This window comes from Phascolarctos cinereus, unplaced genomic scaffold (assembly GCF_003287225.1).
Source record: "Phascolarctos cinereus isolate Bilbo 61053 unplaced genomic scaffold, phaCin_HiC Scaffold_4;HRSCAF=312, whole genome shotgun sequence".
NCBI classification, from domain to species: domain Eukaryota; kingdom Metazoa; phylum Chordata; class Mammalia; order Diprotodontia; family Phascolarctidae; genus Phascolarctos; species Phascolarctos cinereus.
The window spans coordinates 64,406,753-64,431,033 of NW_027555847.1; the positions used below are offsets into that span (position 1 = coordinate 64,406,753).

At 42.0% G+C, this 24,281-nt stretch overlaps 1 protein-coding gene across 4 annotated transcripts in view; it reads left to right on the forward strand.

Moving 5' to 3' along the window:
• Positions 1–24,281, forward strand: part of FBLN2 (fibulin 2) — a 215,087-nt gene that overhangs the window by 33,746 nt on the left and 157,060 nt on the right. For 3 of the 4 annotated variants that reach the window (XM_020981251.2, XM_020981253.2, XM_020981256.2), the window contains exon 2: positions 14,625–14,711. The exons of the other annotated variant lie outside the window; for it this stretch is intronic. The gene's annotated coding sequence lies outside the window, so the exon portion shown is untranslated. The remainder of the gene's footprint in view (positions 1–14,624; positions 14,712–24,281) is intronic. 4 annotated transcript variants of the gene reach the window in all.

A 24,281-nucleotide genomic window follows, 5' to 3' on the forward strand; every position in this document is an offset into this window, starting at 1 on the left:
GGAGCTTGGGTAATTGACTTACCTTCCCTGGGCTTCAATTTTCTCATCTATCAAAAAAAAGAGTTGGGACTAGATGACCGCATAGGACCCTTCCCCTTCTACCTTTAGGAGTCTGTGATAATTTGCAGAGCAGGGATTTGAATGGAAGTCATAGGAGCATTCTGTCTTCAAGTTCAGTCTTTTCCTTGGTTTCTCAATATCCTTTATATCCATGTCCTATATCCCATATCCATATACAATATCCCAATATCCATGGAGGCCTCCTCTCCCCAGGCTGTACATCATGCTCACATCACTCCCCTACTGTTTTTTTCTAATCTCCAATTAAAAGTTAGTCATCTTATAGCCTACTTTGAACTATCCTGTTGGAAATTAATAATTTTGTTGTTAAGTCATTTCAGTCATGTCTGACTCTTCATGACCCCATTTGGGGTTTTTTGTTTTACTGAAGTAGTTTGTCATTTCCTTCTCCAGCTCATTTTACAGATGAGGAAACTGAGGCAGACATGGTTCAATGACTTGCTCGGGGTCACATAACTAGTAAATGTCTGAGGTAGGATTTGAACTCGTGAAGATGAGTCTTCCAGATTCCAGCCTAGTGCGCTAGGCACTGTGCCACCTAGCTGCCCTTTTAAAAATTTACTTTAAACTAAATCTCTAGCACACCTATAATCATTTAATACCTCGCCCTTCTAGTAGATTTTGCATTTTTAACTGAATAGTTCCTATGGATGGAAAGATTTTAACCCAAAGGAACAAATCTTTAATGGTGAAATTCCAGCATCATAGCAGGGTGATGGAAGTGATATTTTAGGTACAAGGGCATTTCGCCAGCCCTTTACAAATATGATAGCTCAGACTGCTCAGGCATCTAGCCTTGACTGTAAACTTCGTGCTATGATGGGCTGTAGAGATGATTCACTCTGATTCTTTCCCCAATCTATTTTACAGGCAAGGAAACTGAAGCCCAGACAAGTAAAAATGACTGATCAGTAATATAGAAGAATGCTTGTGGGTTTATTTTTAGATACTAGTATGTTACAGAAGTATTACTGTTGTTGAGTCATTTCAGTCATGTCTGACTCTTCGTGACCCCATGTGGGGTTTTCTGGGAAAAGATACTGGAATGGTTCACCGTTTCCTTCTCTAGCTCATTTTACAAATGAGGAAACTGAGGCAAACAGGGTTAGGAGACTTACCCAGGGTCACACAACTAGTAAGTTTCTGACGCCAGATTTGAACTCAGGAAGATGAGTGTTCCTGATTCCAGGCTCAGTGCTCTATCCTCTATACCACCAGCTCTGCACAGAAGTATTACAATTTTCAACTAACTCTCGTTTGAATCTCTACTGTTCTCTCAATAAACCATCATATCATATGCAAAAACCTCAATAATTATATTTCTTCTTTGCTCAAGGTGATTCCCTCAGTTGCTTTTTCTTGTCTCATTGCTATAGCTAGCTGTGAAATGACTTGTTCCAGAACACACAGGAAAGAGCAAGTCTCAGATCTGAACCTGTCCTCTGACTACAAACCTGGTATTCTTCCCATTCTGTAAAGTGGCCTTTTTTTAAAAAGCCAGACTTCCTACTTTAAACCTTAGCTCAGCCCTAGACCTCTGATGAACACTTGGAATTATTGGGGAGGTGCAGAACTCACGAAATGCCCTTCTGACTTTTTCCTGCATAGGCTGCTTTGAGAAGCCCAAGACATATGGAAAACTATAATAAATTCTGGATGAACGCAAATCTCTCTTCCAGCTCAGAAGCTGATGATCCTAGGAGCTTTAACCCTACTCAGGAGAATTTGGTGCTTTCTACACAGGATTAGTGAATTATTTGTAAAATGTTTTAGCTTTTCAGAAGCCTCAAATACTGGCAGTGCAAGGGTGCTTCCAAACTCCTCTTTTGGCAGGAGTCTGGTGGAAAGATGGGAGCTTTTTCTCCCAATAATTGGCAGTGTCTCTATAGAAACCCCCCAGTTCTCTGCAGTTTGGGCGATCATCCAATTGGCTCTTCTGCTATTGAAAGAGCCTTTATCTCCATTTACACTCATGATAGTAATTCCTTGGTTTGATAAGGGATGTGTTGGTTTCCTAGGTTTTGCCCCATAAATCCCACTACATGCTTTTGAGATGAAATTTTGTTCCCATTCTTCTCCCCCTCCCCACCCAAAGAGCCTAGGTAGGGTACCAATAACTATGTGTCAGCGCTAAGCACTGTGGATATAAATGTAAGCAACCAGACAGTCCCTGCTCTAAAGAGGTTTTTATAGTCTAAGGTGGGGTGGAAGTGGGGGGATAACACATAAAGGGGAGCTGGCCAGCTGCTAGTGGGGATGGTGGGAGTTTTCCCATTCATTCTAGCAGCTTCTTGGCTTTTTCTTCAAAATGTAACTTGACTAGAGTCATATCTAGGCCAGATTAGTCTCAAATGGTATGAAGATGGTTGGAAATTGGCACAAAGGCATCGTTCTTGGCAAGATAAGGCAGAAGCTCATTGATCAGAGCCAGAGGCGGACTCCAAGATTCTGGTGAGGAGTAGGAGGAATGGGAGAGAGAAGGATGATGGCTAGTGTTGGTAGCCAGGAAAGCAGAGGGAGTTTCCTCATCCCTTTATCAGTGAAATCAGAGCTCTATCTCCATCATGTTTTACAGACAGCCAAGTGGTGTATACAAGATTACATGACCAACCAGCAGGTGACCTAGAAATAGAATCTCAGGCTAGTGTCGTGTCTGGTGATGTAAAGGATGTTGGGTTGGAAGGGGAGGAGAGCAAGAGGATTGGGTCCTGGGAAATATCAAGTCACCATGTTTCCATGTTTCCTTGAGCTCTGATTCTTTGGTTGTTTCTGAAATGGGCTCCCTGCCTTAATGCATGGCAAGTCATTAGCCTTCTCTTACTTATATAAAAGCCACCACGGAAGAAGCCTGCTCAGCCACAAGGAGCCTGAGAACCTTAACTGAAGTGTTTTTAAGGGCATAGGACCACTCAGGGGATTCTAGGGTCCAACCTGTGCCTCTAGCAGCCAGTGTAGAAATAACAGGGACTTTGACTTCCCCACAGGGAAGGGCAGGGTCCTCAGCTCCAGCCACAAACATCCATCCCCATTCCTTCATTCTGATCCCTGTGCTGGAGAAAAATCACAGAATTGAGCTAACCAGACCTACTTCAAATTCATGCTGCCTGACTTCTCATCTTGGCTTTTCCAAACTATTGTTCTGACTTTGGCTGCTGGGGAATGCTGGAACCTCCCCCTTTCCTTCCCCTCACCATTTTAAAAGTAGAAACAGAGTCAATGAAGGTGTAGGTGAGTGGCCTGTTGTTCAATACTGCTCCCTAGATGCTCTTTCAGCCAGAAACTGGTTGAGTTCAGGAGGACTTTGGACCCAAATGTTCTGTCCAGTCTTTGGCTCTGAACATGGGCCCTGATGGAGGCTCTCCTGTAGCTTGAAGCCTGAGGCTCAAACACTGTAGGAAATGTCCCTGTTCTCCATTGCATGGTTCCTCTGCTAACTTCCCCTCTGGGCCTCAGTTTCCTCAAATGTAAAATGAGGAGGTTGGACACTTTCTTGCTGGATGCAGGATCATAGAATCATAGATTTAGAGTTAGAAGGGATCTTGAACATCATTAAGTCTACTGTTATTTCATATTCATGGAAACCAAGGCAGAGAGAGGTTTAGTGATGTGCTTTCCAGAATCATACTGTAAGTGACAGGATTTGAACTCAGGACTCCTTGACTCTAATGCCAACACCAGGCTCTCCTTCGTTCTTCAAAAGGAAGCATTCATCCTTTAGGCAAGTGGACAGACTTGTAGTCTTTAATCCTCTCCTTTCTCCCGTTGTCAGCAGTAGGATGTACCACATGGGTGGGTGAGAAGCCATCAGTTTTGCATTAGGAGAAGTCCTTGGCGGAGAGGACTGTGGCTCCCTGAAACGATGGAAAGGCATCAGTTAGCTGCTCTCTCTCAGCATGGCAAGCCTGACTTCTCTGAATGTGTTTAATCGACACATTCTAAGCCAACAGCTTATAAGAATTTAATCTTCACTGCTAAGTCATGCAGCAATGACCATTGCCTGTTATCTCCCATCTCTGCAGTTTTCTTGGGAACTTTTCTCAACTGCCTAATGAAAAATACACAGAGCCCCGGGCTCACAGAGATATTGGAAAGGTAACCGCTAATAGATGCCGTTGACGAGATTGTTGTTTCTGACAGATGGGATTTTGCCGAAAACCCACCAACGGATACATCTCTTTACTTTCAGATCTAACCGACCAAATGAATTTCTCACCACCTCCTACGGGAAGGGTAGGGAGGGCTGGCTGTGATGGATGGGCTTCAATGGTGGCTGTGATCTGATTACTGGCATGATAAATGGAGGCGCCAGGGACGGAAATTTTGCTTCCATTCACGAGGAAAAAACAGCCATGCATATTGCTTGACTTCTGGAGCGAGTCCGAAAAGCGAGCGGTGGGAGCACTGATGGTCGGATGGATGGTTTTCATGGTAATGGCTGTGACCTCGAATTCTGAGGGTCCAGAAAGCATTCCAGCCAAATGCATTAGATCAGGGTTCTCTAGTGTTTGCTTTAGCATTGGGCTGGAGTTCAGTGAGAGTGGGAGTAGGGGGAAAGAGGGCTGGGGTGGGAGTCGGAGGGCGGGGAGGGGTGCTGCTGGGGGCCAATCTAGCCTCTGTTGCTTACTATCCTCACTTGACCATTAGGCTCCTACTCCAGCCCCCTCATTTTACAGATAAGGAAACTGACTGTGCTTGGCCAGAGTTTTGGAAGCTGGAGAGAGAAAAATCAAAATGACCTTGAACCTTGCCCTTGAGGAAGTTCCATTCTCTTGGGAGATGGGGAAGGAGGTGGAATAAGACATGTACAAAAGAATATCATAGAAATTGGAATCTAAATGTATAGGAGGGGTCAAATCAAGAGGAAAGGAGAGTCACGTGGTATAGTGGACTGAGCAGAGGACCTGGGCACATGCAAATCCTGATTTTGCTATTTGCCAACTGTGGGCAAATCACTTAACTTCTCTCTGCCTCAGTTTTCTCATCTGTACAATGGGGCTAATAATAGCAGCCACCTCACAAGGTTGTTGTGAGGACCAGTGCCAAACTGCCCTCATCCTCTAGGTGCTGCTGCTTCTCTCTGATGCCAGGTTGGTATTCTGTGGACATTCATCTCATGTCCCTCAAGAGTCCACCTTCTAGTTAGCTCTCCAGGGATTACTGGTGGAGGTTTTCTGCCATGTTGTTCTGTATCTGGGAACAATGTTTTGGGAGCACTTTTTGACAGAAGACGAAGGTCTGCCAGAGATGACTAGGCTAGTCACAGACTTTCTTCTCAAGAAACCATTCCCAGGAGGAGAACATTAGTGATCAGGCAGGTACTTATAATTATAATTTCCAGCATTTCTCCAGAGTTTTATGCTCTTCAGGCTCTTACAGGGACATTTTGTTGGGCTGTCATAAAGACCCAGAGATGTTAAGCAGAGAAGGCATTATTCTCCCCATTTTGTAGCTGAAGAAAATCGAGGCACAGAGAAAGTAAATGATTTTTGTGAGAGGCAGACCCTGAACTGGAATTTGGGCCTCCTAACCTCTTGGCCCCAGGCTCTTTCCTCTTCACTATTGCAGCTTTGAATTCTGGATGCAATCCAGATGTCCTTGGGAAACCACTCTGGGTGTTCTCTCATACTTCTGGTCCTAGGAAACTCTTTTAGTTCCTGCTCCTCTCTTCTGGGCACTGTGAATCAAAGGTTTACTCCAGTTTGGGGAGAGAATGCTCATTGGATCTGACTGTCAGTGGCTATATGACTGGAGGAGCAAAGAGGAGAAAGACTCATAACTCCTATGTATAATAAATATATTTATAGATTTTATTTATTGTCTATTATATTATGCCATATACGTTATGTTATTTGTTATACATGTGTTATATATATATATATATATATATATATATAAATCATTGTTTTACAACTTTTAAAGTTTTATTGATTTCTTTCATCATAGTAATTTCTGAATAGATCAACTCCCCTCCTCCTAGAATTGAAATTTCCTTTGTAACACAGAAGAAGTTACCAATTTTCAATTAATAGACTATTTTCCTTGTACCTACCAGGGAAACTAGGTAGTATAAGCATGGAGAATGCACGTTTTCTGGATGATAAAATTGAAGCTCAGAGAGCGCAACTTGCCCATGGTCACACACATCGAGTGAGTGTCAGAATCAGGATTTGAATCCAAGTCATTTGACTTTCTACTATATCACCTCTTTCAATCTACCATCTGTACCATCTGTATTTCTGCCTTTTCACAGTCTTTGTGCTTTGGTGCTTACAGTGCCACCAAGAAAAGCAAAAAACAAAAAAGGTATGTGAGAAGTAAACTTATTTGACTGAAGGGAAGGAAATCATATTTTTCATATTCCTTTTTTAGTGGAAGGAAATTGGCTCCACATATCAGTTACAATTAGAATCAAATAATGGATGCAGTGTGAGTTGGCCACCCACTGTCTGCTTGAGTACCTCCAGGTGATAGGGAACTCACTACCTGTAGAAGTAGTCTGCCACAGCATTCAATAGCTTGTTTCCAAGGGGCACATTGAAAACTATCTAGTATGAAAGGAGACAAATTTCAAAAAGGATTCCAGGGATAATTTAAGAACCTGAAAAAGCCTAAATTAAGAACTGAAATACTCTGGTTTTCTCTTTATGATTTTACAGGAGTACAATAGTGACTCTTAAAATCCTGCACTTAATTCTCCCCTCCCTTCCTCCCCTTCTTCCCATTCTCTTGATCTACCCTTGGGTTCTCTCTTTGTATAATTTTTGGAGCTGGGAAACCTTTGAAGGCCCAAATGACTGGTTTTCTTAGGTGGCTTTCCTGGGTGTTTAAGGGACCGTGTAGGAGACATTTAGAGAAGTGGGCACAGGCACATGAAAAGAAGTTTGGCCAAAGCGACAGAGGGCTGACCCAAGAGTCAGCAAGACCTGGGTTGAAATGGTGCCTTTGGCACATATTTTCTGCCTGACTGTGAGCAACACAGTTAATCTCTTAGTCCTCCTTTTCTATGACTATTTGTTACAGTCAGCTGATGCAATGGGTACCAGAGGGAGTCCCTGACACCAACAAGTCTTGAACAATCCCCCGCCCCAAACATTCTGTGTGTACATTTCTGCTCTCCCCATCATCCTTTCTTCCAGCCATACCTTCATGGGAGTTTGGGGAGTTCTCATAGCATCATAGACTCAGAGCTGTAGTAAAGGATTTTAGAGTCCGTGGAGTCCAACTTCCTTGTTTTACAAAGGGGGAAACTGAGTCACAAAGGTTAAGAGACTTGGTCAAGGTCACATAGCTAGCAGGAGGGGGTGAGGCAAGATTTGATTTGGAAGTCAGGGCTTCCTAATTCTAAGTCTGGTGCCCCATTATTACAACCCACTGCTTCTTGATGTTCTGTTGGGATTTGACATCTGTGTGGAGATAGGCTCTCCTTTTCCTCATCTCTTCCCCAAGCATCAGCATAGGGCTTCCCTCTAGTGATTGATCAGTGTGGCTGTTATTATTTCTCCCTATAGCACTCTGTAACTTGCAAAGTGCATTACATACATTGTCTCATTTGAGTCTTACAACAACCTAGTGAGGTTGTGCTGTTGTTCAGTTGTTTTCAGTCGCATCTGATTCTTTGTGACCTCATTTGGGGTTTTCATGGCAGAGATACTGAAGTGATTTGCCATTTCCTTTTCCAGCTCATTTTACAGATGAGGAAACTGAGGCAAACAGGGTGAAGTGACTTGCCCAGGGTCACATTGCTAGTAAATGTCTGAGGCCAGGTCCTCTGACTCCAGGCCCAGCACCCTATCCACTGAGCCACCTAGCTACCCAGGACAATGAGATAGGTGTTATGATTATAGTCATTTTACAGAAGGGGAAACTGAGGCTCAGTAAGGTTACATGATATTCTCAATAAAACTGGTAAGTATCAGAGCCAAGAGGTAAGTCTACGCGCCTTCTTTCCACTACCCAAGACTGTCTCATGGAAATGAGCAACCGAAACTTAGAGCTCATCATTTGATCTCTCACACTTGGATAGAAATTATGACTTTTTGGAATACTTTTAAATTAAAATCATGGATTCTTAGGACTTTAGAAATATCCTTTGAAGTCTCCTAGTTTACACCCTTCATTCTACAAGTGAAGAAACTGACAAAGCATAGATTCTTGGTGTCATCATTCAATACAACAAATGTTTACTGTGTTCAAGGTGCTGTTCTTGATTTGGGGAATACAAGGGTTAAAAAGTAGCCTAGTCCCTGCCCTGAAGGTACTTACATTTTACTGAGGAGATGGGAAGGATTACAAAATAATGTATATATCATATAAATGTAAACAATATATTTAAAATATATAAATTTACAAATATATAAATTATATATAAGAAAAATATATTGAAGTATAAGATAATATATCATATAAAATAATATGATATAAATTACAATATGAGTACACAGGAGGGACAAACAGAGGGGAGAGTGGTGTGGTAGAGTGGACTGGCTGCTGTTTTGGGATAGAGGACCTGGGTTCAGATTTTGGCTCTGCTACTTGCCATAGGCAACCTCTCTAAGCCTGAGGAAGGGTTTGGATTCAGTGACCTCAGAGGTATGATTTCAAGTCTATAATCCTATAATAGAAGTTTGGGGGCCAGGACTGGAGAATCACTTTTAGCAAATTTTAGTTAATATTTAGTTAGTGGTAGAATAGAGGTTAGAACCAGGGAACCCCAGTGGTCTTTCATCTACATTGATCTACACTCCATCCCACCCTCCTCCCCCTATAGAGACAGAGACAGACAGACAGAGAAAGAGACACAGAGAGAGACAGAAACTCAGAGACAAAGAGAGAGAGAGAGAGAGAGAGAGAGAGAGAGAGAGAGAGAGAGAGAGAGAGAGAGAGAGAGAGAGAGAGAGAGAGAACCACTTAAGGAGTCTGTGTTTAGGCTTCTGAATTTTAGAATTATATAAACAGAATGGGGTAACTTGTATGCAACAATGAACCCAGTAAATTGACAGCTAAGAAATGTTAACCAATTCCTATTACTGTGACAATTTCTTTCTCCCAAAGGATAATTTCATCGAATCCAAGGCTGTTGTTGATATACAAATTAGATGGTGCATTATTTTTTGTCATTTGAGACCCTCATAATTGAATGCTGTTTGTCAACTCAATTTTTTTCATAAACCCTGGATGATTAGCTTGGTTTTTCATGGGTGGTTTCTTTTGGGGTGCTACAGCATATCTATTTGCATTTTTATATTCTTCTGGGTTTTTTTTTAAGAATTCATAAGTTCCCCAAACCACTACCAACAATTGAAGTGTTTGGAAAAGAAAAATAAAAGATAGGTGTGGGAAAGGGGGGAGGGTGTCATTTAGATAGAAATAGACAAATTTTCTTTGGAAAGATGGCCTGGGTCTGTTTGCTGGCAAGACAACACATGTGGAATGTACATATGGAAGAAATTCCTGTAAATTTCTTCCAGGCACAGTCTGAGACAATGGGAGAAAAAGGGGAGTTTTGTAACTTGTTCAGCCAAAGGGTGGACTCTCTGGAGTGGCACCATGGGGCTGTTTGGAACTGAATCCTTCCCTAAAACCTCTCAGGTCAAGGGGAGAAAGGAGCTGGATGAACTTGTTCCAAACTCCGACAAACTTCGTTCCCCATTTACTAAAATATGGGTCCATTGGGAGTAGCTGACCCTCAGTCATCCAGGTGCAGCCCGGTTTGGAAGACAGTGGGACTGAGACGTGGGCTGTGATCCCACGTGGACTCGGAACAGCCGGTCACATGCACACAGGGACACACTGCACTTGGCTTGCTTCAAGGATCCAGATTTTATTCAGATGTCACAGACTTCTCCCACTGTGCCTCAGGTGTCATAACCTGTCACCTAAGTTTCATTCTCCGTCCAGTACTCCCCATTACTGATGCTTCAGCCATGTATTTGCCTTAGCATGGAGGACTTCATCATTCTCACAACCATAGAGGTCACTCCAACAGCAAATCACTACTGACCAATTCATTGCTTGAGCATCAAAAATGTCCGCTTACTATCTACTCCAGGCCAGTCTAGAAACACCCACTTCACTAAACACCAGCCAAAAGGCCAGTTCCTGCTTCTCTTAAAAAGGATATGAAATAGAAGGCACCTGTATCTCCTTGGAACTCTGGAAGCAGCTATTTCTCCTTTCTCCCCGTCTGACCCTGGAAAACTCTCACTTTCTGACACTTAGCCTATCTTCTTCAATTCTGATGGCAGAAAAATATATCATCCTATGGCAACTTGCCAGTGAGCCTCTGAACCTAGCAAGACTGGTCCTCAGACAACAGTCCGGCCTTGGACCCATGCTGAAATTCTTTCCTGCTTGATAGAACCTGCCAGGCTGGCTTGTGCTCCTCTAGCATGTACTTTAAGAACCCAGGGTAACCTCCACATTGGGACATGGAAGTATCATACTAAGACTGAGGTCCCCTTCAATTACTCTGGGGAAAATGTGGGGTACTTAGCCCCAACAAAATGAATAGGCACCCTTCTTGCAGTCTCCTTGCCATCTCCTTGCCAGATTCCAAACTTGGAACCCCATACTGGCTCCCCACTTCTGTTAGGTGAACTCCTTGTCTTGTCTTTCTGACAACTAGGCTTCCCCAGCACTTCCTGCGATCTCTTCACCGTGTCCAGAGGCACCCTCTAACTCTCCCTTTCAAGCTGCCCCCTTTCCAGCATACCCTCCTTGAGGAGAGTGTGGGCTGTTTTGTTTGCATTTATCCCTATCCCCAGGCACTTAGAACAGAACCTGGCACAGAGCAAGCATTTGTCTATAGATAGATCTAAACACATTGCATACATATGTAAATTCAGTTACCCAGCTCCTTAACCAAACTGAACTTTATGAAGCTTGTCTGGCAATTTTCTCACCCTCTTTCTCTACTCCCTCTGTTCCCTGAGCTTCCTTGCTCTAGGGTGCCCTGGTGGGGCATTACTCAGCCAAATCAACAAACATTCATTAAGTGCCAGGCTTGATGCTAAGCACTGGGGATACAAAGATGAAAAAGAAAGATGAGTCCCAGCCCTCAAGGAGCTTGCAATCTAACGGAGGGAAACAGTATAGAAATGGAGGCTGAAAAGCTAGGATGAGAGAAGGTACCTCTTCTCTCTCCCCCTCCCCCACCTCCACCACGATGGAGAAGTCCAAAAGAGTGAAGCCAGGTAGGAAATACCGAGATGGTTCGGGCCCCTTCCTTAGTTCATGGCTCTGCCCTCCAATCAGAGGGGCTGATTGGATCTTACAGGATGCAAGTGGTGCTATTTCTCTTGTACCTTTGCCTTTTCTTTGTATCCATGGGACTTAGTACCTGAATTTGATGCAATGCATTTGCACCTACTAGATATAAGATGAAAATGTTTATTTTGAAGTAAAATTATAACATCTCCTCTTAATTATTTGTATTTAAAACACATTTAAAACAAAACATATTCTCAACTAATTCATGTGGAAACCTAAAGAAATGCTTGTTGATATATTGATCAGTTAAATCCTGGTCTGTTCTCCACAGTCAGAGCCCCACACTCTAGACTTTCCAATTCTCACCCCCCTCCCACTGAAATTTAGCTATCCTCTAGCTGATATCCTCAGCTCCTGCTATTCTGAAAAAACAAACAAAACTAATTCATGCTAAGGTGCTCATGGTTGATAATGGCTTGCTATACCATTTCTCCTCCATGCATTTGCTGCTACTAAAGGAATCTTGGAGATAGAGAACCTTAGTGCAATGGATCTCATCCATAGTAGTGTCCATGTCAATGGGGTAGATAATGCGAGACTAGAATGTCTTTCAGCAACATCTCTGAAATCATGTCCTCGAGGTCTCTGCTGCCTCAATATGTGTTCCATATGAGCTGTGCCCCAGGTATGTCTTGTCAGGCTTAATCCCTCCACATGGATTTTCTCCAATAATTCAACCATTGCTTAGACTCACTGGTGAATTCAACTCATTCTGTGAAAGGGAATCTAAAAGAGGCTTTGAAGTATGAAAGGCTTCCAGTTTTGTACCAAGCTAATCTGTCTTCTGTTCTGATTCATTCCCGTTTCCAGGACATTTACTTCTAAGCTCCCAACAGCTCTGGCTAGACTATGATTGGAGTTGGATTTTTCCTTCATGTTCTTGGGTTAAAAACACAAATGATCATCATCTTGTTCCCTCACCATTCTCCAGTTTCCAGAGGATTATTTCTTCTGATTTATTCCTCAACTAGGTCATTTAAAGAGTAATCTCAGGCCCCCTTCCTGCATTGTGGGGTAGCCCCAAATACAGGGTGGTACCTGAGAACTTTTTTGTGAAGGGAGGGAAGAAATTACCTGAAGAGGAAGAAACCTATGGGAGCTATGGCAAACTACAGAGCAGCCATTTCTCAGCAGGAGCATTTAACTGTTAGTGGTGATGTTGAAAGTCTTTCTGTATGACCCACTGGTTTGGAGGCCCCATGGTTCAGATAGGAAGTCATATCTTAATAAATTTAACATTTTTCCCCAGCGATTTGGACAAAAGCATAGATAATAGGCTTATCATGTGTACAGAGGATATAAAGCTGTGAGGGCTGGCTAACAGTGGGTGATGGGACCCAAAAAGATATTAACAGGCTGGAAGGCTAAGCTGAACTGAACATGATGAAATTCAAAGGATGAATGTAAATTCTTGAACTTGGGTATCAACAAAACAGCAACAAAGGCAACAACTTAACTTCACTTTTAACTTCAACTTTTTTCTTATCTGTGCAAATGTGTTTTAAACACAAATAATTAAGAGAAGATGTTGTAATTTTACTTTGAAATAAACATTTTCATCCTATGTCTAGTAGGTGCAAATACATTGCATCAATTGACAGCTTGGTCCTTCAAGGCATTCATAAATTCCAGTCTTTTTTTTTTTTGGTGGTGAATATAATGAATTTTTTATTAATTTATTTTGATTTATCAGCAATCACTTCCATAAGCTTTTGAGTTTTAAATTTTTCTCCATCTCCCTCTTCCCCTCCCTCCCCAAGATGGCTTGCAATCTGATATAGGCTATACATATACATTCCTATTAAACATATTTTCACATTAGTGATGTTGTAAGGAAGAATTAGAACCAATAGGAGGAACCATCAGAAAGAGGAAACAAAATAAAACAGAAGGAAAAAAATAGCAAATAGTACACTTCAGTCTGAATTCAAATTCCATAGTCCTTTCTTAGATAGCATTTTCCATCATGAGACCTTTGGAGATGTCTTAGATCCTTGCATTGCTGAAAAGGTCTAAGTCTATCAACGTTAGTCATCACACAACGTGTCTGTTACTGTATGCAACATTTTCCTGGTTCTGCTCACTTCACTCAGTATCAGTCCATACAAGTCTTTCCAGGTCCAGTCTTTCATTAAGAAAGATATTGATAATCTGGAGAGCATCCCCAGGAAGGCATTAGGATTGTGGAGTGCCTCAAGTCCATGACACTGAAGTAACTTATCCTGGATAAGACAACATTGGGTGGGGGGTTGAGGGGGACATGGGAGCTATTTTTGAGTGTCTGAAGGGTTGTCATGTAGAGGAAGGATGTGATTTCTTTGCTCTGGGACCAAAAGGCTGAACTAGAAGCAATGGAGTAAGTGGCAGAGTGGCATATTTAAATTTGATGTCAGGAATAATTTCCTAATAATTTGAACCATTCCCAAGTGGGATGAGCTTCCCAGAGCCACGACGGCTTCCCTATTCTTTGGGATCTTCAAACAGAGGCTAGATGACCTATCAGATCTGATATAGTGAGCACTCCTTTAGTTATGGGCTGGAGGGTTCTTCTCTCTTGCTCCTACTCCCCTAGAAACTCTCAGATTCTGTGATTTTCTGACATTTAGATCTGGAAGGTTTCTTAGAGATCATCTAGTTTGACTTCCATATTTTACAGAGGAGGGAACTGAGAAGAAATAAAGTGACTTAGCTAAGATCACACAGGTCATAAGGGAGGAAACCGAGAAGTCAAGTGGCTTACCTAAGATCACACAGGTCATAAGGGATAGAGTTGGGATTTGAAACTAGGTCCTCTGACATCACATCTTTGTTCTTTCCATGGCTTCATGTTGGCATTGCTCCATTTTTATGACCACATTTCTGGAGGGATTTGTTTCTTTTCGCATGTTCTCCTTCAACAGAAAGAAAAGGGCCTTTCAGTCACCTCCTAATTTTATCATCCTTCTCTCCCTACTCCTTACTTTGCCACAGACCCTGAAAGTAACTGGATCCTTTTGCTGCTTCGGGGTGTGGGCTTAAGCAAACACATTTTCCACCAGCTGGGGAGAGTTACTTCCAAGTCATCCTATGCTAACATTGCTTTGTTGTCAAGGACTATTAAGTTAAAGGTTCCTTTAGGGGCATGGGGAATAAAGTTGGAGGGTTTTTTTTTTTCCCCTTTTGTGAACATGCTCTGTCTTGACTCCTGACTTGGTCCCAGTTGGGGGTGGGGGAAGGTGTGTTGGAGGTTATGTTGTTCTGATGGCTGGCAAACTGTGTTTCCTGTGTTTCTTCAGGCCGTGGTACCCAAGAGCTTCCTGTTGGGTTGGCTCCTTCCAGAAAGCACTGATTCACATCTTCCTCTCCTTGGGAAGTTTTTGAAGGTCAGTTCCAATGTCTCATCCTAGTCACACAGGTCTCAAATCAAGCCCTTTTCTCATCTGATTCCTCAATGCAGTGTGGAGATTTATCCTGGTCCTAGTTCCTTTTCTGGTGCAACGGATCATTTAGAGCACAAGGGTTAGACAAACAATTCTATTAATAAAATATATATCCCCAAATCCCCAGGTGAAAGAAGTACCTCCCCAGGAATGTGAAAGCCACTAGCTTGGAGATTAAAAGGAGTTATCAAGGAAATTCCCTGCAACCTCAGGAGTGCCTGGCCATTGAGGTCTGAAAACTCTTTGTATAATCTCCTTGCTCAAAGGGCCCACAGCTGGGTCCCAGATCCATCCATGCAGAGGCAAAGTTAACTCAAACTGCCCCAGATCTGCTCCACAGAACACTGGCTCACAGTGGCCCTGATTGGTACTATGGGAACATGGGGGAATCACTATGAAGAAACTTCTACTAAGGTATAGAGGAGTCCTACTCTTAGGATGCCAACATGAAGAGTTTGAAGGGGCCTTATAATCATCTAGTCCAGGGGTAGCTAGGTGGTGCAGTGGATAGAGCACCAGCCTTGGAGTCAGGAGGACCTGAGTTCAAATCTGACCTCAGACACATAACACTTACTAGTTGTGTGACTCTGGGCAAGTCACTTAACCCCAACCGCCTAACCAAAAACAAAAACAAAAACAAAGTAAAAATTATGTAGTCCAACTGCTTCATCTTATAGGGAAGACCCTGGGTCCTAGAGAGCTGAAGGAGAGGCTGCACTCTGTATTCCTAGAGGGAATCACATATATTTAGAAACACTGGAGAAAGCCACATGTGAAAGAGAAAATGGAATGCAATGACTATGGATAATTTGTGACATTTACATAGTGACAATTTACATTTGAAGCATGCAAAACACATGGGTAGCATCTCATCTGAGCCTCATTAACTACCTCGTGAGATGGTTACTATAGGCATTATTATCCCCATTTAATCAATGAAGAAACTGAGGCTCCAAGATGTCAGTCGATTTGCCCACGGTCACAAATAGTGTCTGAGACTAGATTTGAACTCAGGTCTTCCTGACTCCAGGCCCAGCACTCCATCCATTGTGTTACCTATCTGCCCCAATGCAGGCCCCCTCCACTTTTGGGCAAACAACTCCGAGGGCATGAAGAGCACCATTTTTATCTGGGAAGAATGATGCCTCAACTTGTAGATTCCTTATTGCTCAGGACTGATTATTGGAGCAATATATTGGCAGAAGTGACTCTTCTTCACATGTGTTTAATGTTTTGGGTTGTAAGACTGAAGATGGGTTTCCTTGGAAACCAAAATGAATAGGAAATAACCAGCAGATTTTCTCTGCTTCACAGTCCTATGAAATAGGTACTGCAATTATTACACTTGCCAATAAGCCAATGGTTCTCTGATCTTAGAAATTCCCTCCAATGATAGGTATTCCCTCCAGTGATATAGGGCTGCCCATCCTGTGAGATTCTCACCCATGCTCTCACAAATATTCCCCACAGGGGTTCACCCAATGGGCTGGGGGCCTTCCTTGAATTCTCTCAACATTGCCTAGATACCAAAAGAACAGAAAGCGTGCCCATCGATTGTTTCTGACTTTAGAATGTGGCCCATGCAACTTTTTTTTTCTTTTTGACTGACTTTTCTCTGATGCTTTTCCAGAAACTATTTTTCTTGTGTAATTCTCCAGCTATAGTTAGTCTTAAGATTATAGGATGAGGGACCTTGGGAATTCATATATAAGGGAGGACACTGAGTCCAGCCCCTTCATTTTACAGAAGAGGAAACTGAGGCATGGGAGGTTAAGTGACTTGCTTCTGGCCCCTAGCTAATAAGTGTCTGAATCTAGAGCTTCCTAACTCCAAGTCCAATGCCCTCTACACTGCGCCATGTTGTGGCTTGCTGATGTCTACCACGTGCTTCTCCATCATCTTGTGGGTGAGTCTTCATTTCAGTTCTACAGTGAATCTAGGGCCCCGTGACTTATTGCCACACAGAATCCCTGGGAAAATGTTGGTATTAAAATCATGAGCTTTCATTTCAGGGAGATGTTGGGGTGTCATTAAGAGAAAGCATTATTATCCCATTTTACTGCTGACAAAAACTGAGGCTGAGACACAGCTGGGAAGTAAGTGGTGTTGACTTTCTATTCCAAGTCCATTATGGCCTTTTACAAGTACCAAACAGCCTCCCACTCACTCCTATTAAAAACAAGTGTTAAAAACAAAAAAAAAAAACCCAGCAAGTGTTCGTGAGTGACCTCTATAAACTTCTCAAGCTGAGGAGCTTGGGTAATAAGGTAATAATATGAGGTGGGGAAGTAGTGTAGTATAGTGATTAGGGAACTGGACTTGGAATCAGGACGACCCGGATTCAGATGCTTGGCTTGTTATGTAAGGGCGAATCATTTAATCTCTTTGGGTCTCAGTTTCCTCATCTGTAAAATAAAGGTGGGGTTGGACTTGATGACTTCTAAGGTCCCTTCTAGCCCTAAATCTATGACCCTATGATTAAAGGATTATTTCCATCCCCAACAGAAGTTTTCACCAGATTTCAGTCTGCCTCACACAGGGATGTGGAATAGGGATTCCCTTTTGAGACCACCCTTTCATATGCTCTCTCAGAAATGCAACTTTTGGAGATGGAATGCTGATGCCCACCCACGAAGAGAGCCCAAGGCTACAATGCCTTTCCCATCTCCTTTCCCCACCATGGATTGAGGGCTCTGAGGCTGGACCTCCCTTTGCTTTATGTGTGGTCCCCACTGGGGAATGGGTTGGGGTCATGGTGATGGCATACCCTGACCCTACTGAGAGGTCACACAGCTTGGCTTCTTCCCACCAGCAAACTGACTTTCCATTCTGTCCCAATCATGTAGGGCTGCTGATATATTTATGCGGCCACTTCTAAGTCAGGGCATTTAGGCTCAAACTGCCCAGGCCCTGTAGAAACTGACCTTTCCCTCCAGGTAACTGCAGGCTCTGTGGTTGGAGGGTTGAGCCCCTAGAAAGTTCATAGTCCAAGTGAAGCTTTTGTCAAAGGGGATCTCTTGGAACCTCCGGATGTGGGGAGTTCACTGAGTCATAGCATGAGCTTCTAAGCCCCACTGGATGAAAGGCTCTGGCTGGGGCGTTTCATTAGCATTCTCTACCCTGGCCAGTCTCACAGGGATTGGATCTTGTTCTCCCTCATAAAACTGAATGTTTTAAGAGATGAGAAGAAACTAGAAAGGGAGGAAATGTAAGACGAGGGGCCCAACAAGATAATTGCTAAGGTCTTTTCCAGCTCTTAACATTCTGTGATTCTTCTGATCACTGTGAAATGTTTTATTGGACCCCAGGAATGAAGAAGTATTGCACAAGCCAAGTCCAAGCATCTTTCCTGTGTTTTTTTTTTCCCTTGCAAAACAATGAGTAAAAAGACTCAATTTTGCATTCTTTTAAGCATTTTTTCTTGAAAAACAATGAGTAAAAAGACTCAATTTTACATTCCTATTCCTATAAGCATTTTTTTCTTGAAAAACAGTGGGTAAAAAGATTCAATTTTACATTCCTGCAAGCATTTTTCTTTGAAAAGCAATGAGTAAAAAGACTCAATTTTTACCTTCCTGTAAGTGGAGGTATGGAGGGAGCTAGATGGCCTAGTAGATAGAATGCTGAGTCTACAATCAGGAGAACTTGAATTCACATCCAACCTCAGACACTGACTAGCTGTGTGCCCCTGGGCAAGTCACTTAACCTCTGTTTGCCTTAATCCACTGGAGAAGGAAATGGCCAACCACTCCAGTATCTTTGCCAAGAAAACCCCAGGCACAGCATTGGCATGCTATGGTCCATGGGATCACAAAGTATCAGACATGACTAAACCATTGAATAACAACAACAGTAAGTGATGGAGTGTCCATCCCCAGGCTAGCTCCCTTTCTTCTCAGGACTGAAGGATGAGTCTTCAGAGACACAGATCTGGAGCTGGGAAGACTTGACGAGTCCAGCAGAGACTTTTTTTGGGGGGGGGCATGCCCCCTTTTATGGTCTGGTTGGTCCCTTTCCCAGAATAAAGTTTTTACGTCCATAAAATAAAAACACATTGACTTACAAAGGATCCAAATTATATTGAAATACAGTTATCAAAATATTAAACAAACAAGTTCCTAGGTTACAAACACCTGAGTTAAGGCATTGAAAACCCCAGTGAGAATATAAATATAGAATGTCACCTGGAAGGGCATAGCTCATTAACCTGCTATCAGCATCTGAGGAGGTAACACTGAAAAAGAAAGAGAAAAAGGGAGAGTTCTGAAAGAATGGAGACAGTCTGACTTCTGTTATTGTATCCTGGGCTAACAGTTTCACTTGTGAATACACTGTTCTGGTCAGAAAGTTAATTGCCTTAATCCTCAAATTTCTAATAACTTTCAACTTAGGTAAATAAATATTTGTTAGGCAACTCTGACATATAGAACGCTGTGCTGGGGCTGGGCCTACAAAGATAAAAAAGAACAGATTCCCAATCAGTCTAATCAGTAACCTTGGGGGACTCTATTTAAATCTGACTTGCTCCGTACCTCGGGCTCTGGTATTTATTGCATTGGACCTAACATGGTGGACCTTACATGGTAGACCTTACATGAGGACCTCATGTAGAGGCTTTGGCTCCATCTCTAATACTACCTGCTGAGGAGGCAGAAGTTCAGTGTCCCCAGAAGGTAGAATTAGGAACAGTGGAAGGAAATGGCAAAGAGGCAAATTTAGGTTTAGCATAAGAAACAAACAATTCCCTTCATAACCCAGTCTCCTCCTATTTTGTAGTCTTTTTACACTTACTCCCCCATGTACATTTCTATCCAGTGATACTGGACTTTGTTATTTCTCACACAAGATGTTCCAAATCTCAATGGAAGATTAGATTAGGAAGGCCTGGGTTTGTGCCTTGCCTCTGACTTAAATGAACAATGTGATCCTAGGCAAGTCACTTACCATCTCAGTGCACTAGACAGCTCTCAAAAAAGGTGCTGACCTGTACTGATAGAGTTTCCTCACTTGGGAGGTCCCTCTACCGATGAAATAAGAGGTTGAGTCCTTATCACCTATGCTGGTATTTGGTAGGTAAGGAGACCCATTCTGAAATCTTGACTAGGGAAACTGAAAGGTAACTTTCAGTCATTGGCACCATGGTAAGCACCTTCCAGCTCCCCTATGCCAGTTCTCCTCCAACCAGCATCCTGCTCTCTGGCAGGTCTTTGTAGCTTATCTCTGGATAGGTGTAGAGACAAGTCTCTGGGGGGAATGCCAAGCTAGAGCCCGAGGTCTCCTGACAGCCTTTGCACTTGGATTTCCTCTGTTAATTTTTCTTTACTTTGATCTCCCATGGAAGCTGCTTGCCCAACCTGGAGGAATGGCTTTTGTCTCTTTTCCTCACTGATGAATGTCTCTTTTTTTAAAGGGTTATGAATGACTGGAAAAGAAAAATGCCAGAAACCTCACCCCAGCCAAAAGCAATATTTTCTATTCTCTAAGTCTGATTAAAAATAATGGAAATTAATCTTTGTAATTCTGTGTGTGTTCAACTTGGGTAATGTACTTAGATAGAATATCTTCAAGTTCAACTCTCACCCAAGCAGTTTGTTTTGTGTGTTTGAAGGAGGTGAAAAAAGAGAAAAAACTGGACCCTGCATTAGAGAGATCATGTTTCTATGAGTTCACATGACCTCATTCTCTTTAAGAAAATAACTAACTCGGAGCTGAGCTTGTTTTAAAAACGAAAAGGGGGGCAAGAGTGGGGGGACTCTAAGTTTCACCAAGGTAGTCTGGGGGGGTATTCTGGCGCTTTAACCCCTTAGTAGCCAAAGGAGAGTAAAAATGTTGTGTGTGTTTAAGGTCAGAGGTAGGCAGTTAACTACCATTAACTCTGATGGTTTTGGAAAATTGTAGTTCAGTAACAATCAGTGGCCTTTAGCATCAGACTTACATTCTCTATTTAGCAAGGGAATTGGAGTCATGAACCTTCAGGTTTGCTCAGGGACTTCGGAATTTATTCATAGGCCCAGAATTCAAAGCCCTGAATCTCTGTGGCAGGCAATGCTGGTTCATAACTTTAAAAAATGGTCTTATTGCTACTTTTTGTTTCCAAATACATCTCTACTCAATAATATTTCCCTTGTACAAAAGAAAAATAAGGGAAAACCAGCATGACACAGTGACCCATCAGACAGTATATGCAACATTCTACATACAGAGAACTGCACCTTCCAAGTAAGGGGGAGAGTTGCATTTCCATGTGTGTGTGTATGTGTGTGTGTCTGTGTGTGTCTGTGTATAATATCCCAGGTCCGATGACCCAGTCTGGATTTGTTTTCATGTTTTTTCATTGGCATGACTATAGTCATTGTTTCTATTGTTTTCCTGGTTCTGTGTAATTTACTTTTCATCAGTTCAAACCAATCTTCCCAGGTTTCTCTGACTCTCTGATGTTGTTTCTTATGGCACAATAATATTCTGTTACATTTGTTCAGCAATTCCTTAATCAAGGGAGACTCATTTTGTTTCCAGTTTGTTTGGCTACCATAAAAAAATCTGCTCTGAATATTTTGTCATAAATAGGAACTTTCTGTCTTTGGCCATCTTGGCCTCTATGCCTAGCAGCAGAATCTCTAGGCCAGAGGGTATGGACACTTTAGTGGCTTTCCTTACATAATTCCAAATTGTTTTCCAGAACCATTTAACTGATTGACAACTCTGCCAATAGCGTTTAGTGTGCCTATCTTTTCAGAAATGGTCCAACGTTGATGATTTCCATTTTCTCCATCTTTGCCAATTTTTTGAAACTTCAGAGTTATTTTAATTTATGTTTCTCATGATTTCAAACAAACTTTTATATGGTTGTTGGTTGTTGATGATTCTTCTTTTGAAGGTAATTTAAATCCTTTTACTTCTTATCTACTGGGACAGTGGCTCTTGGTCAAACATTTTTGAGTCACGTTGATTCCTGCTTTTATAGCAGTACACATGGATTGTAATCTCAGAAATATAACTTCTCTCCACCCCAAAAAAGAAAGAAACCCACCTCACAGTATCACCTACTCTTTTCTTTGTGGCAAGTCTTTAAGAGAAAGCAAACCAAGGGGATGATAGAACAGAATCATAGGCTCTTAGGTTTGGAGTGGGAAGGAACTGCAGAGGTCATCCACTGCAGTGCCCCATTTTACAGATAAAGAAATTGAGGCCAAGAGCGATGAACCGAGTGGACTCATTGACAAGCTTGGTGGGCACAGGCACAAGAAGAGACAAGGAATCCAGCTTTGCAGGCACTCATCTCCTTGGCTTTGTTGGTTTCAATCTGTCTCACTCCAGTTCTTTAGCCGGTATTTTCTTAGGTTGGGATCTCTGAGAAGGCATTTTCCCCAATCTGGTTCTCATCTCTTCCTAGTCCAAATCTCTTCCTCTTTCAGCTAAAAATTTCTCCCTGCTTATCTTTCTCCATCTCTCCTTCCTCTTTATTCCAGTGCTACCCTGATGGACAGATTTTCCACTGTCTTCTGTATCAGGGGTTCTGACTTTTTTTTTTTTGCATGTTACAGACCCTTTTGGCAGTCTGGTGAAATTTAGAGACTCTCAGCAATTTATTAAATGCATAAGATAAAACACATAGGAATTCAAAGGAAGCAAATTCCATTGAAGTAGAGTAATCATATTTTTTTTAAAGTGCATAGACTCCAGGTTAAGAACACTTTCTTTAAATGAAGAGAATTGTTCATTCATTCCAGTTGTGTCCAACTCTTTGTGACCTCATTTGAGGTTTTCTTGGTAAGGATACTGGGAGAGATTTGCCATTTCCTTCTCCAGATTATTTTACAGATGAGGAAACTGAGACAAACAGGGTAAAGTGACTTGCTGAGATAAGTGTCTGAGGCTAGATTTGAATTTAAGTCTTCCTGACTCCAAGCCTGCTGCTCTATCCACTGTGCTACTTAATTGCCCCTTAAATGAAGATAATAATCTATTTATTTTTAAAAATTATATTTTATTCTTTCTCTGTCTGTCTGTCTCTCTTTCCCTTCCACTACCATTGATAACAAATCCCTCTTATAAACATGTATAGTCAAGCAAAACAAATTCTGTCATTGGCCATGTGCTAAAAATACACATCTCAATCTGCCCTATGAGTCCATCACCTCTCTGTTATATCCAGTCTATTTCTAGAGGAGTCAAAGAAGGTTGACCTTTGGGTACATTTGGCCTTTAATCAGAGCCACATGAATATAGAGACTATTTGAATATTTATAGGAAAAGGGGGAAGGGTCAATTCAAACATAGGCAAGGGATCTAAATCAATCTAAATAAATATTGGATCAATCTAGAATTGGAAAAGATGTTATATCAGTAATCAACATGAATTTGTTAAGTACCTTCTACGTGCCAGGCCCTGGGATCATAAATACAATGAATGAAATGGTCCCTACCCCCACAGAACTCACAGCCGAATGGACAAAGACAACAAGGACATATATAAGTATATAAATATAATATATTTATATATTGTAAATAAATATAATAAATATATATTTATAATTTATATAAAATATATACAATTTATATTATTTAGAATATATATAAATATAAAGCTAATAAATACATATAAACACCAATTAAATGCAAGGTAGTTTGAGAGGGAAGCATACTAGCAGTCTGGGGGGTGGGGTGGCATCAAGAAGAGATGTGCATGTAGAAGGTGATGATTGAGCTGCATTTTGAAGGAAGAGAAGGATTGTGAGGCAGAGGTGAAGAGGGAGTGCATTCTAGGCATGGGGGCATAGAGATGGAAGATAGAGTACCACATGTGAAGCGTAGAGAGAAGATTAGTTTGGCTGGATTGAGGAGGAAGTAATGTCCACTGAGGGCAGCTAGGTGGTAGAGTGGATAGTGCGCTGGGTTTGGAATGTGGAAGAGTCATCTTCATGAATTCAAATCCAGCCTCAGATACTTAATAGCCTCCTAATTCTGGGCAAGTCATTGAACCCTGTTTGCCTCAGTTTCTTCATCTGTAAAATGTGTTGGAGGAGGAAATGGCAAACCACTCCAGTATCTTTGCCAAGAAAACCCCAAATGGGGTCACAAAGACTTGGACATGCCTGAAACAACTGAACAACAACATTGCCCAATGAGACTGGAAAGATAGGTTGGGACCAAGTTGTGAAGGATTTTAAATGCCAAAAAGAGGAGTTCATACCTTATATTAGAGGAAATACGTAGCTCCTAAAATTTATTGAGGAAGAAAATGACACCCATATATGAATTTAATGAAAATAATTTGGGCATTATTGTCAATAATGGACTGATGTTGGAAGAAGCTTGGGAGAGGAAGACCAATTTGGAGGCTATTACACTAATCAAGGTAAGAAGTGATGAGGGCCTGAACTAAGGCAGTAGCTATGTGAATAAAGAGGAAGTTTGGATACAAGGGATATTGTTGAAGTAGAGATAGCAAGCTTTGGCAACTGATTAGAAATGTGGGGTGAGGAAAAGTGAGGGGTGCAGGATAATGCATAG